This window comes from Mauremys mutica, chromosome 3 (assembly GCF_020497125.1).
Source record: "Mauremys mutica isolate MM-2020 ecotype Southern chromosome 3, ASM2049712v1, whole genome shotgun sequence".
NCBI classification, from domain to species: Eukaryota; Metazoa; Chordata; order Testudines; family Geoemydidae; genus Mauremys; species Mauremys mutica.
In genome coordinates this window covers 148,306,480-148,319,388 of record NC_059074.1, presented here as the reverse complement: position 1 = coordinate 148,319,388, position 12,909 = coordinate 148,306,480, and positions in this window count along the sequence as shown.

Here is a 12,909-nt window from a genome sequence, read left to right as displayed (position 1 = left end):
ATATGGAGTATTTGTGAGTGATAGTTAGTGAGAACTCTAGCTCACCTGTATTTCTGTCTGTCTTTTGTTCCAAACGTGTGGTGTAGGGTATTTTTCAGCCATAGTTTTCCAGAGGATTGTGTAAACTTTACTAGTAGAACAAATTCTTGGTTAACAACATCCTAAGCAGGTTGGTGGTAACTTCTCTAATGTATAACTGCAAAACACATGCTTTGCATTATGACATTATCCTAGCATATGGGTTAATGTAGGGGCAGTGATTGGATCTGATGTGGCTTCATGGAGGCAACTTGCCTCTGAGTTCAAACCCCCAAAGTGCTTGAGACATAGTTATGATTCCTGTGGTGCCATCCAGGTTTTGGGAAGCATTCCAGTAATAAACTCAAGCCAAGACCATTGAGGGGAGTGAGCCCAAGCAACAGCCTTTTGTCCCCACTGTGAAACAGCACAGGATCTTCCAAGCGAAGTGGCCTGTTCAAGATCTGATCTTCAGGCCATGCTACTATTTCAGGCTTTCCCTGAATAGTGGTTTAAACAGGGTGCATTGAGGTTGGGGAGGGGAGAACGTTGTTTGTTGCGTGTTAGAAGCTTTTCTCTGGTTATTGACCCAGCTGAGGCTTTGAATATATTTTTATAAACACTGTCTAGCATTCTAGACAGATGTGTGATGAAGCTAAAGAGCTGTGTTCCATAAATAATACATCTCCCCCTCTTAGGAAGGGTTTTGTGCTGTTCTGCCTTTGCTCCTCACTGGCATTGCTGTGGGGACTGGTGAGGCTCACTTTGAATAGGACACTCATCTTAGGGGGCATGGCTGGTTTTCACAAACCTTTCTTTAGCCTGGGGGTAGGAGGAGCTGCAACATCCCAGCTAGAATCCATGTGGCTCTGTGTGCCCTGTGCACACTGCTCCGGAAAGCCAAGCTGTCTTGCTGAAAACAGAGCTGCTTCTCCTGCATTCAGAGGGAGGGGAAGCGAAGGAGTGGGGGCATAAGAGTAAGAGGCGGGCAGAGCTCTGTCTCCTGGAGGGGAAAATACTTGTTGGGGCCAGTCTATTGGCCACCTGAGGAGGGTGATAGGAAAGGGGCCACTTGACTGACTCCTCAGGTCCTTTGATCCCTCCTGTGAGAGCGCTGAGCCATGACAGGCCTCACAGGATAACGTCCTTTTACCTCTGTGTACAGGGGGGTCTGGCCTCATCCTACTAGTCCTATGTTCACTACCAGTGAATAACATTAGAGTCTCTGACACACAAACCCACAGCTGAGGCCGGAGTCAGTGAATCATCTGGAACTTTTATTACACCGATTTGGTTTACAATCTTTGTACTTTGATATTTCCAACAGAAAAGGCAACATTGTGATATACTGTTTGTACATAGAGAGAGACAGAGCTAGATCATATTGACATAGTTAAAAGTAAAAACTGTTCCCAATGCTCCCTAAAGAGTTTGTTAGACAGATCCCCACCGGTGCCTCGCTCCACACAACGGATACAAACGCCCATGGCTCTGCTGCCTGCGGACCCCAGGCCAATGGGGCCTTTAGCTGCTTGATGGTCTGGCCTTATAGATCAGAAAGGATATGGTGTGAGGTTATCACTGGCAGCAATGGCCACCTTAAAGGTGTGTCAACAGCACTACCCTAAAGCCCTTGCAAATCAACATACAGTATTTACTCCCTTCCAAGCTACACATGAACATTCTGGTATACTGCAGGGGCTATCACCAACATAAGAGAAGCCTACCACAGCAGCTATAAGATTCTTTCAAGACATCTCCAGAACATCAGCTACTCCTTATCTACCACTAAGCACTTTATGTTGAGGTGGGTGTTTTTAAGTTTACAAAATATTTTCTTAAAGAAGTGACACAGCTGAAGTAGATGAGATTTTGTTTAGTAACCTTGCAAAAGCCCAAAGACCAGATTCAGCCATACGAGACAGGTGCAACTCCCAACAATATGGATGGACCAGTTACAAAAGGGTTAGATTTGTCCCAAGAACAACTCTGTGTAAATTACAAGTGCAGCCCACTTCCTGGAGAGCAGGGTGATGCATTGAAAACAAGTTCAACATAGGAAGTGGTTGTGTTCCCAAAATGTACCATAAACCTCACTCCAGCAAATACACAAAGAATAGTAGGTTTGTTTGGCAGCATCTGCCCTGAGAGGTGGTTAAAACTGGGCAAATATGGTTTAAAAAAAAAAAAAAGAGGTGGTGAATATTTGTTACAATAAAAATTGTATTAAATTGCCTTCCAGGGCATTCACAACCTTCTTCCTCTAAACAGAGGAAAGTTTGCAAGCAGCTGAAGTATTGCAGCTATCTTACAAACGCATACCTGTGCCAAGACTCACGGGAATGTCTGTTCAGGCAGCCATCTTGAAATCTCTTGGACTTCTCTCCTCTGGCACAGAAATTAAACCATGTGACTTGGGTGACCTGCCCCATCTCTTCCCCCCCTCCCCCCCCTCCCCCGCCAAACATGGATCTGCAGAAGTGAATCACGTGTTAGTATACACATCTTTGAACAATTTCAAATAAGCTATTTAGTAAAAATCCAAGTCTGGCCAGGAACAATAGGCAACAGAAATAAGGGCAAATTAATGGAATAATTAATTAGCAATAGTTCAACTAGTGCTATGGGAGGCAAACAGTCCCATGGGGCATTGAAGGTGGAGGTCAAGGCTGAGACCTCATTGCAAAGCTAGGGAGGAATGACCTTCAGCTCCGAAGTCTGAGAGCAGTTTCTGCTCCACTTGGCTGTATGTTGAGGATCCCCAGATGCTGTATATGTCCTATCCAGCAGCATGAAGGGGCAAAAGCAGGGAGAGCCAATCAAATGAGACAGCATTTCTTTGTGCGTGCGCGGAGGGAGGGGTGGACAAAAAGTGGTTCCTAGAGTTTTGAACTCTTGGGAACGACACTAGAGCTTTTGCTTTGTGCAAGCAAGTGCCTCTGCTTGAGCTGGATGGGGCGAAAAGCTGGCTCCTTAGAGCAGCAGATGGCAAGCTGGGCTTCTGCTCTTCTGATTTGAATGCATACGATGGAAGGGACGTATCACTGTGGCTGGCTGCCCAAATCACACAGCTTCTGCTATGAGCAACAGTGGTGTAATTTCTTGGTGGCAGATCAGCAATGTCTCATGAAATGGGCTAGTTAATTTCCAGCACTAGCTGGGAAATGTGGGGGGTGGGTATGCACAGAGCTCCTTCCTTCATTCAGCCCCTTCGTTTGGCCTGCATTAGGTTGGCACTGCCCACACTGAGCTTTCTCTACTCGCTGCCAGGGTGGGGAAGCATTTCTGCTGCTGCTTAGTCTGCCTTTTGTGCGCTCAGCCAGCCAGCCACCCAGAGGTGCTGGAGAATGGCAATTTGGGAGCAGGGGAGGAAGACGAGTCCCGGTGGGTTTGTGTGTCACCCTGAGACAGCAGAGCACAGCCAGTCATTTCCATGGCAGCTGAAAAGGTCTGAGGGACTGGGCAGAGCCTTGTGTGCCCAGTATCAGAATAGCCTGAAACCCTGTTAGGGTTTTTTTTAAAACTAATTAGTGAATGAATGTGATGCTCATAAAATGAGGGACACAGAGTGCTGGTCGGAACCAGGCATAATGTTGGCAAGATTCCTCCCACCTAGCCCTGCTAATCCCCCTCAGCCAGGTAGCTCCCCTTGCTACTCCATTCCTGGGCTCGCCACAGAGCTCTGCTAATTGTCCTCAGTCTGCACCTGCAAAACAGACACACACACACACTCTCTCTCTCTCTCTCTCCCCTTCAGTCTGGGGGCCCACACAGCTCTGCTCGTGTAGCTCACTCTTGATCTGCAAAACTTTGACTCTTGGCTCACTGCAGAACAGCACTTTTGTCCACAGTGGAGTAAGAACAAAACCATCTAAACTCATTTCACTTGTGTCCTATGTGGGGCGGGTTGTAGGGAGCAGGGGAGGTGTGAGGTAGTGTAGAGACGTTGCCTGCAAATGGTTACATTAGGCTGAAAGCAGAGCTAGAGAATGACGAGCTTTATTCCCACTAGCCAGGCCTCAGAAAGCAAGTGCTGCCAGATCCCTACCAACACCATCCCCCCGACCTGGATCGATTAGCCTCTCTAGAGACGCAAGGCAATTTAGTTGTTAGTGACAATTATACATCTGGGCCTCTGGCTACATTATCCCTTGTGGTTAATGCTCATCTGTTCCTTGGAGAGTGGGCTGAGTGCACCAGCCTGGGAGGCAATGGTATTGCTCTGATAAGTTAAGGCGTCTCAGGCCTTGCAGTTACACCAGGCGTTACTCACACAGCTGTCTCCTTAGCCAGGGAGACTTCTCCTTTCAGAATGTCCATTGCACGCTTTTCGCTCTACCTTGCCACCCCCTTTGATTCCTTCTTCCACTCCTGCCTTCTCCCATGCCATCTTCTGTCCTGTAACAGCCTCCCTATCCCAGGGCCTCAGGCTCCTTCCCTCTCTTCAGCCAACTCCCACCCCCGAAAAGCCACCACTTCCCCAAGGCCCACAGATGCCAAGCAACGGGACTGTAGCATGCTCACCACTCCCACTTCAAAAGCTCCCAGTTCTCACTGTGTTCTGGCCCCGCCCAGTCAGTTTTTATCTGACCTGTCCAGCCTGGAAGTACCTCAGGGCCGAGGGCTTCCCCTGCGAGTTGCATGCTGTGCATTCTGAAGGCAACGGCAACGCTTCCTTCAACCTCGGCAGCAGCAGGATTGGGTCCTGTGTTTATAAAGGGCCCTGTAGAAATGCGTCTCTGGGTACAGTATTTGTTATGGTGGTCGTGCCTTTTGGTCCCTCGTGCCTACAGCGCCGTGCTTGGAGCGCCTCTGCCTCATTTAGCTGGCCCCTCTGCTCAGGGAAAGCGGGTATCTCTCAGCTGCTGAGTCCTGGAGGTCAGGAAAACCAAAATGGCCGGGCTTTTTACACTCCCGTGTCATGATCTTTTGGGACCGTATCTTCTTGAATCTCTAGAAAGCTCCGACATACCTGCCTATATGCAATCAAGCGGTGAAGGAAGCCATGGGGAATGTTTTTTGTGAGTGTAGCAAGCAGCATGACCTAAGGAATGATGGCTGTGCTGCAGTGATTTAGAGAATAAAGGTGTTCCCTCACGGGTCCAAGTCACGTCACAGAGCACAGAAGTGGGTTTGTGGGTGTCCCCAGAGACGACAGATTAATTCAAGGTTTGTGCAGCCCTCGGGGGGGGGGGGGGGGAATGTGGCTAATGGAAGTTGACAGCATGGCCGGTGGCTGCCGTAACATTGGTGCAGATTGAGGCCATTCCAAACCCCAGCACTCCATCTTGATCCAGGGGATCAAGGGAGCAGGTGAGATGGTGACTCAGGCTTTGGTCAGATCAGTGGGATTATGGTTGGGGAGCTGAACAGGGGAAGTGAGACTGGATGGAGTTATGCCTGGTATCAGACTGGGGGAAGGATTCAATGGCTCTCCAATTCTAGTCAGACATGGGGACAAGGATGCTCTAAAACACTTCTCACCACATGCTTATTGGCACCACCTTTCTATCCCTGCCCTTCATTGCTCATACACTCACTGCAACAAACGTGAAACTCCACAGCCACCTCCACACAAACAAGGCCAGAGGTCAGCTTCCTTTCCCAAGAAACAGGCACCATTTTGTCATTTGCTGAACTGCTGCAGGAAAGAATGGGTTAGTCTGAGCTAAAACCACAACTTCACAAATTTCTGTGCAGGACTCCACCCCACTAGCTGTGCGTATGCACCAGGCCAGTTTGTTTTGATGGAACACGTCTGTAACCGTTTCAGATCCTGGATGACTGCAGAGGAGAATTTCAGACACCTGCATCTATTCTGGATCACCTGACCCACCTAGAATGCTATCAATATAGCAACTTTATCCTGGTCTATCTTCCCCTTCTGTTTTGTTCTCTTTTCCTTGAGGCCTGACTATTTAGTAGAACTGGTTGAAATTTTTCAAATTGTGAGGGGTTTGAATACATTTTTCATCAAAAATTCAATTTTTAAGCATAAAAGGAAAAAGGAAAAAACCCCTTCACCAAAAATTGTTCAGCTTTTTTTTCCTCTAGCTCTCTTTTGAAAAAAACAAAACAAAACAGGAATAATTTTTGAGAAATTCCTGTAACACATTTTATTGGGATTTTTTTGTTTTCAACCAGCTCTACAGTGTATTGAGTGAAGCGTCACAGAATTGTAGAATCCATTAGTTTGCAGTGCTGTTGTAACTGTGTTGGTCCCAGGGTATCAGAGAGACAAGGCGGGTGAGGTAATATCTTTTATTGGACCCACTTCTAAGCTTTGCGCTCCACAGAGCTCTTCTTGAAAGTTTGTCTCTCCCCAACTACCAGTTAAGTCGGTCTAACTTACATTGCTCAGGGGTGTGAAAAAGCCCCCGCGCAGCGACACAAGTTTTGCGCTGTCCACACTGGAGCTGTCGGCGGGAGACGCTCTCCCACTGACATAGCTTAAGCTTCTCACTGAGGTGCAATAATTATGCCGATGGGAGAGCGCTCTCCCGTCAGCATAGTACATCTAAACTGGATGCGCTACAGCAGCTCAGCTGCATCGGTGCAGCTGTGCCTATGTAGCACTGTAGCGTAGACTTGCCCAGAATCTATTATGTCATTCTCCCACCTCCACCTCCCCACATCCAATCTCATCACTCAGGGCCAATTGTTCCCCAGAAGAAAAATCTGATAAAAAAACTCTCTCCCTAACTTGAACAAGAAGAATCCATCTATCATCACCTGATCTCCTGCATCTGCTCCTGCTTCTGGAGACTTGTTTGTATTCTCAGGCCTGTGTTTTGAATCCTTTTCACCCTGATTGCTTCAAGGGCTGCCATCCAAAGTCAGAACTCATTAGATGTCAGCTGACAGTGCAGCTAATGGACACTAGAATCGTGTGACTGATACAAATACTAAATCATCTTGACACATTGTAGCTATGTTGTGTTTCTTTCACTAAGTGAATAGCTAAGATTGCAGAAGCTGCTTGCACTGATGGAGAGTGAGCGATCCTCGTGTGTGTTTGCTCGGCAAAGTCCACTAAAGTCTAATCACAGTGGGTGATCTACAAAATCCCCAAAGTTCCAAGAACTGGTGATGTTTCCGGAAGGGCACATGTGTTCCCATAAAGTTTCATTTTCCCCATTAAAAGTCTCAAGTCTTAAAAAAACAAAACACCACCGCCAACAACCAATTGGTTTCCAAGGGCCGCTGTGCTTGTCACCGGTGCCAGAAGCACATACTGCACATTGGTATGGACTCCTGAAGCCTCAGCAGTTTCTGAAAGCGTTGCATAGGTGGGTGATGTACCTGCTGGTAGAGACTGGCTGTGGATTGCAGGAAGATGATCTCCTTGGACTTCATAAAGACACTGCCCCCAAGACAGACCAGGCATGGCGAGAACAAGAAGGGGAAGTACATGAGGCTTCTTCCAAGTTTAGTTTAGACCTTGGAACTTGTAGGCAGGAAGGCTGTGGAAAATGCCATGTCCTGGCTGGGAAGAGTTGATGTTTGGAAGAAGAAGGCTCCTGGCCCTAGGTGGCAGTGGTCAATTTGTTTGTTTCGATGCAGCTGACGAGATCAAATCCTTGGGCATAACATTCCCCTTCAAAGTGTAACTCTAGGTTCCATGACAGAGGGAGGAGGCAGAACCTCCTGACAACAGGTTGGCCACAGGGGTACCTGGATCTCACAAGCCCATTGCTGAAGAACAGGTAGATTCTGGAAGGTGATTTATTCACCAAAATCCCAGTGTTAATTCCAGGCATAAAATAACTATTGCAAGGGATTGATTAGTCTGGATTCAAGGACAAGTGGAGAAGATGGGCCATATTCATCCTTGTGTAGCTCCACTGGCTTCAACACAGCCCATTAATTTCTACCTGCACCTTGGCTAGACCCCTCTTTCCAAAATGCCCATTATATCCATTCAAGTTAACAGTGCCCACAAGGGGGAGGAGAAAAAAACAACCCTATGTTCCAAATTGTATATGACCCAACATATCACACAGCCAGGCTATGCGAACTCTGTGCCAACATGCGCATTTCAGTCGGAATATACAACTGGCCTGATGTTTAAATCACAGGCCATTTATTGGATAGCATGAAGCCAAGTAGCCATATATTTTATTTTCTTCAACAAAGACTAATTTAATTTTTTAAAAAGCATTCGTTCTGTGTGGAGCTCTATGGCAGCCCATGGTTGGGTAATATGCATTCTGGCTGGTGCAGTAATAGTTCAGATCTCCACCACACATACTGCACTTCTCACTCTATACTGCAGGACAGTATCAGCTCCACTGCCTGGTTTTAAACTTGACAGCTGTAAAGCGTCACTTGTGTGATAATTAAACAGAAATTACCAGGGTTGTAATCAGAATGGCTGGAACAAAAGGCTAAGGATGTGATTTCACCACTGGAGTAATATTTAAATCATAGGGGCGATATTATACTGTTATTGCCCCTGAAACCAGGTGCTACTTGGCTTATCACCCTTTTTGTCTTCTTAAAGATTAAGGCCCAATCCTACAGTTGAATCCCCACAGACAGGCCCCTAGTGGGCTCTGCGTAGGTGCAGAGGACCACTCCTGTAGAGCCAGTTGCAGAATGGGGGCCTGCATGAAAAAGCCCCTCACATGCGCAGTGTCAGCCATCTTGCTCTTCTTAAGGAGTGTCACCACTGAGCATATGCAATGCCCTTCCCCCTGCCTGCTTCCCAAGCAGTGAGTAGAGAAAATCACCTGTGCCCTCAATTGCTACTTCAGCCTACTCGGAACACAGGGAAAAGATGAGAAAAGTTAACTAATTATTTGGGAAACAAAGAGCAGCAAAGGGCTATTTCTCTGGATTGTGAGTATTTTTAAAAGAGGGTTTTTCAAAAAAAAGTCAAGCAAACAGTAGCCTCTACATTTTCCATAGTGAAAATTTGCTGGCCGTCAGCACTGCCCTGGATTGTCAAGAATCGGATCTGAAAAGCAGCGTTGTCAACTCCTGTGATTGTTAGTGTTCTTCATCAAGCTCCAGCTCTTGGGGGTCACATTATATGGTGAGGGTCTCCGCTTTCATTTAAAGGAAAAAGGAAGTTCTAAGTCCTTGTGGTTGGGGAGAAGAGCTTCAAAATGTGACTTGTAAAGGCTCAAAGACCTAAAGGCAGATAAAAAGAACCCCAAAGGTATTTATTTTTAAAAGCCCTAATCTTTTTAAGCCAGGCTATGCATCTGGGGGGCCTGATTCATATTGGAATGCTTGGGGTTGGCTATACAGAGGGGTTTCCTCTCCCTGCCTTATCAACAGCGCCTGCCAATGTTAAATCTGAAAGAACATTATGAAAATTCACCTGCTGTCCTCATCAGTACTGTTTGTTTGACATGTTGCATTGCAGGCAATGACACGAGGCTGGTCAGTTTCGCTTCCTTGCACTGCACTAGCAAAATGGTTGGGAACCCAGCACTGTTGGGGAAGGTTCAAAAGCAGAAATGATAATGGCTAAAATGATGGCAATCTGTCTATTCAGATTAGGGTTGGCTGAATCACACCCACACACACCCACCCTCTTTTTAATTAGCAAAGCCAAACCTTGACAGGTACTTGCATGACAAGTATGTTGGCGGCAACAGGAAATGCAAAGTAGCTCAAGAGTATTATTTAACCTTACTCTCTTTGAAGGCTGTATTAGCTGCTCCACGTGCTGGGAGGAGAAGGGGCCTGGCTGCTGTCCCGTTTCATGCAGCGTGCTCCGTGGGTAAAAGCCTGCTCTGGCAAGCATTGTACTGAGAACAAACCCCAGTATATGGGAGACCACAATGGGTGGGACAGGGACGAAAAAAGTTTACCTTTCCCCTCCCCCTCACTTTCCAGCCTAGCTCCAGCATGCTCCCACCTTCACTAAGGGATATGGTCCGATCTGGGCTGTAGGGGCTCTGCTCTCCACGGGTATAGGGAAAACAGCACCGAGCACCTACAACCCGGAGAGCAAAATCACTCTGCAGAGATCTGCTGAGCTGTCGGGAGAGGGGAAATCAGCCCTGAGATGAGCCTCAGCTTGCAGGATAGTGGCCCCCTCCTTGCTTTGCTCCTTTCCCCTCTCTCGGGCTGGCTTTCTTCAGGGCTGAACAGTAGGACACAAGGAAGGAATCTTTGGACAGGAAAAGGTTGCCCAGTCCAGCAAGCACATGGTCTGTGTAATAAGATCCTGGAAGAAAGTGGGCACTTGGGCTCTGGAGAAGAGAAGGCTGAAGAGAGAGGGTGCACGTCTGCTCATACAGAGAGGGCTGTTCCAGAGAGAAGCAGGGCCAATTACTCTCATTAGTCAATGGAGGAGAAGTAACAGGATTAAGATACAGCAGGGAGAATTCAAGTTAGATACCAAGCAACATGCTATCATGAGATGAGCAGATGGGCAATCGAATGAGCTGCCAAAGGAATCACCATCCCCAGCACAGACATAGCTGAGATCAGACACTAGACTGCAGGGAGAATGGATACCTGGCCAGTTCAGACAATGCTGCTAAGTCTATAGCCACATGGGAGTCCCTGGGTCCCATCCCAACCAGGAGGGGGTGAAATGCGAGTGGTGGTTACTGTCACACAGACTGGAGGATTGGTGCTTTGTGCTGACAGTGTACATAACTTGTGTCCCTTGGAGAATTCAAACATCTCCCCGTTCATGTGGGCCTGAGTGGACACATGGTAGGTTCCTCGCTCCTCCCGTTTAACAGGATACACCTGTGTACTAGCCCCCTCACTCCTTCATAAACACGTGCACCAGTTCTGAATGCTGCTATCCTCTCCCCCCAGTCCCTAGGATAGGAATATGGGGGCAAAGGGGGGTGCACTGGACTCTGAGCTGAGGCCCCAGGTGAATGGTTGGACTAAATGGCCTGACAAAGGAGGGGTAGGGGTGGGGGGGGAGACAACATCTGTGAGTCCCTGGTTCAAGCCCAGCCTCTCTAGGTTTCTCATCCTCAGCCCAGGCCATCTCCTGCCTTCATCCCTGCCCCCCACAGACCCCTTGGCTGTGCCCCATGCCCAGATGCAGCACATCCACTATGCTGTTAGAGTTGGCAGCCAGGTCTCCCTTCACGACCATGGCTTGTCCTGCCCCAGGGAGGGAAATGCTTGGGCTGGAAGGGCTTGTCCTAGCCCCTGCTCATGCCCTCAGGCAAGGCACCTGCCTGACTCCACTGTAACTCAGGACTGCGGAGAGGAGGATGGAGCCCCTCCCCCCCATAGCTTCTCGTTGGGGTCCAGGAAAGTCAGGTGAGGCACAGTCCCATACAGATGGGCAGGGGCGGCTCTAGGGATTTTGCCACTCCAAGCACGGCAGGCAGGCTGCCTCCGGCGGTTTGCCTGTGGAGGGTCTGCTGGTCCCACGGCTGCGGGAGGTCCTCCGAAGCTGCGGGACCAGCGGACCCTCTGCAGGCAAACCACCGGAGGCAGCCTGCCTGCCGCCCTCGCGGCGCCGGCAGAGCGCCCCCCGCAGCGTGCCGCCCCAAGCACGCACTTGGCGTGCTGGGGCCTGGAGCCGCCCCTGCAGATGGGGCTGCTCTGATCCAGCCCCCTAGGGATCCAGGCTGGGTGACTGTTCCTGTCAAGGTACTTTCTAGTGTGTACCAGTGCCTAGGCTGGCAGCTGCACTGCTCCCGTCATCATCCGCTCAGCAGAATCTCAGCAAGCGCAAAGGGACACAGGAAGGATGCAGGGGTGATGGGCAGATACCCCAGAGCGCTGGCTCTGCATGCTGCCATCTGCCTTAGGGCAGCGCTTAGAAAACAGGCAGCATGTTGGAGAAGCTGCTGGATTTCAAAGAGATTAATTGGCCACTGGCGCCTCTGATCTCAGCATTTCCTCTCCTCAGCCCAGGGGACTCCTCCGCTACATGGTGAGAATCTCTTATCTGACGGGGGAGGAGAATCTTAACTCAAGTGGACAGCTGGATTTATTAATGGACTAGCGTCAGGAGAGCAGGGAGGAGGCAGCAGAGCTGAGCTGGGCAGAGGCTTTGTTGTGTGCGGTCACGCACCGACGCGCGTGCACAGGCCGAGTCTGCCCTTTCCTCATCAGATTGAGATGCCTCGTGCTTAACCTCCCCTCTATGGCACAAGCTTTCCCCATGTATCCTAGCACCAGGCCCCCACTGGGCGCTGCCAACACCGTTAGGTAAAGGGTGGCTCAGGGAAATGGGAGGAGAGCTGTTAATTGCCTTCCTCTCAAAGTGGGGATCAGAATTGGGTGAGGAGTTAATGGCGGGAGATCAGACACCAGGGGGCGGCTTTGCTGCCTGTGGCTGAAGGAGAAATGGGGGCTGGCCTATGCGATGTCAGGTTGTTCTTAAAGGTGCCCCCAAATCAGCGGTGGCTTTAGTGGTTCCAGTACATGTGCTGCTCTGTGGGAGGCCTGGGTTGGATTACTGAACCCGCTTTTTCTCTCCCTGGGACTGGCAGGTGCTTGGGACATTGTAGAAGCAACACCTCAGTCCACAGAGGGGTAGGCAGGGTGAGAGCTTGGAGGGGCTTCAAGCAATCTTGGACAACCTTGGCCCAGGCTTTGGTGGTGGAGAATTCCAGGCAAAACTTCTCCCAGCAGCATTAGCGAGCCTAATGGTGCCACATGGGGAAGCTGTGTTTGAAACATGAACGTGGTTGGGAGTGGGGGAGTTTGTTCAGTCCCAGGTGCTGGGGGAGTGGGTGGTTCCCATCACTCTGCAGAGCCCTTCTGACCAAGTCAGCAGCAGCGTCCACAGGAAGCCTAGTCTTGCTGGCTGGTAGGACAGTCTCCACCATGAGACTTTGAGGGTGGTGTGGCTGAAAATGGAGCTATCTAAGGACCAAGATGAACCTGAACCCAGGGGAAAAGAATCTTGGTGTGAACAGGACTGGACAAAGCTAATGGGCAGTGTGT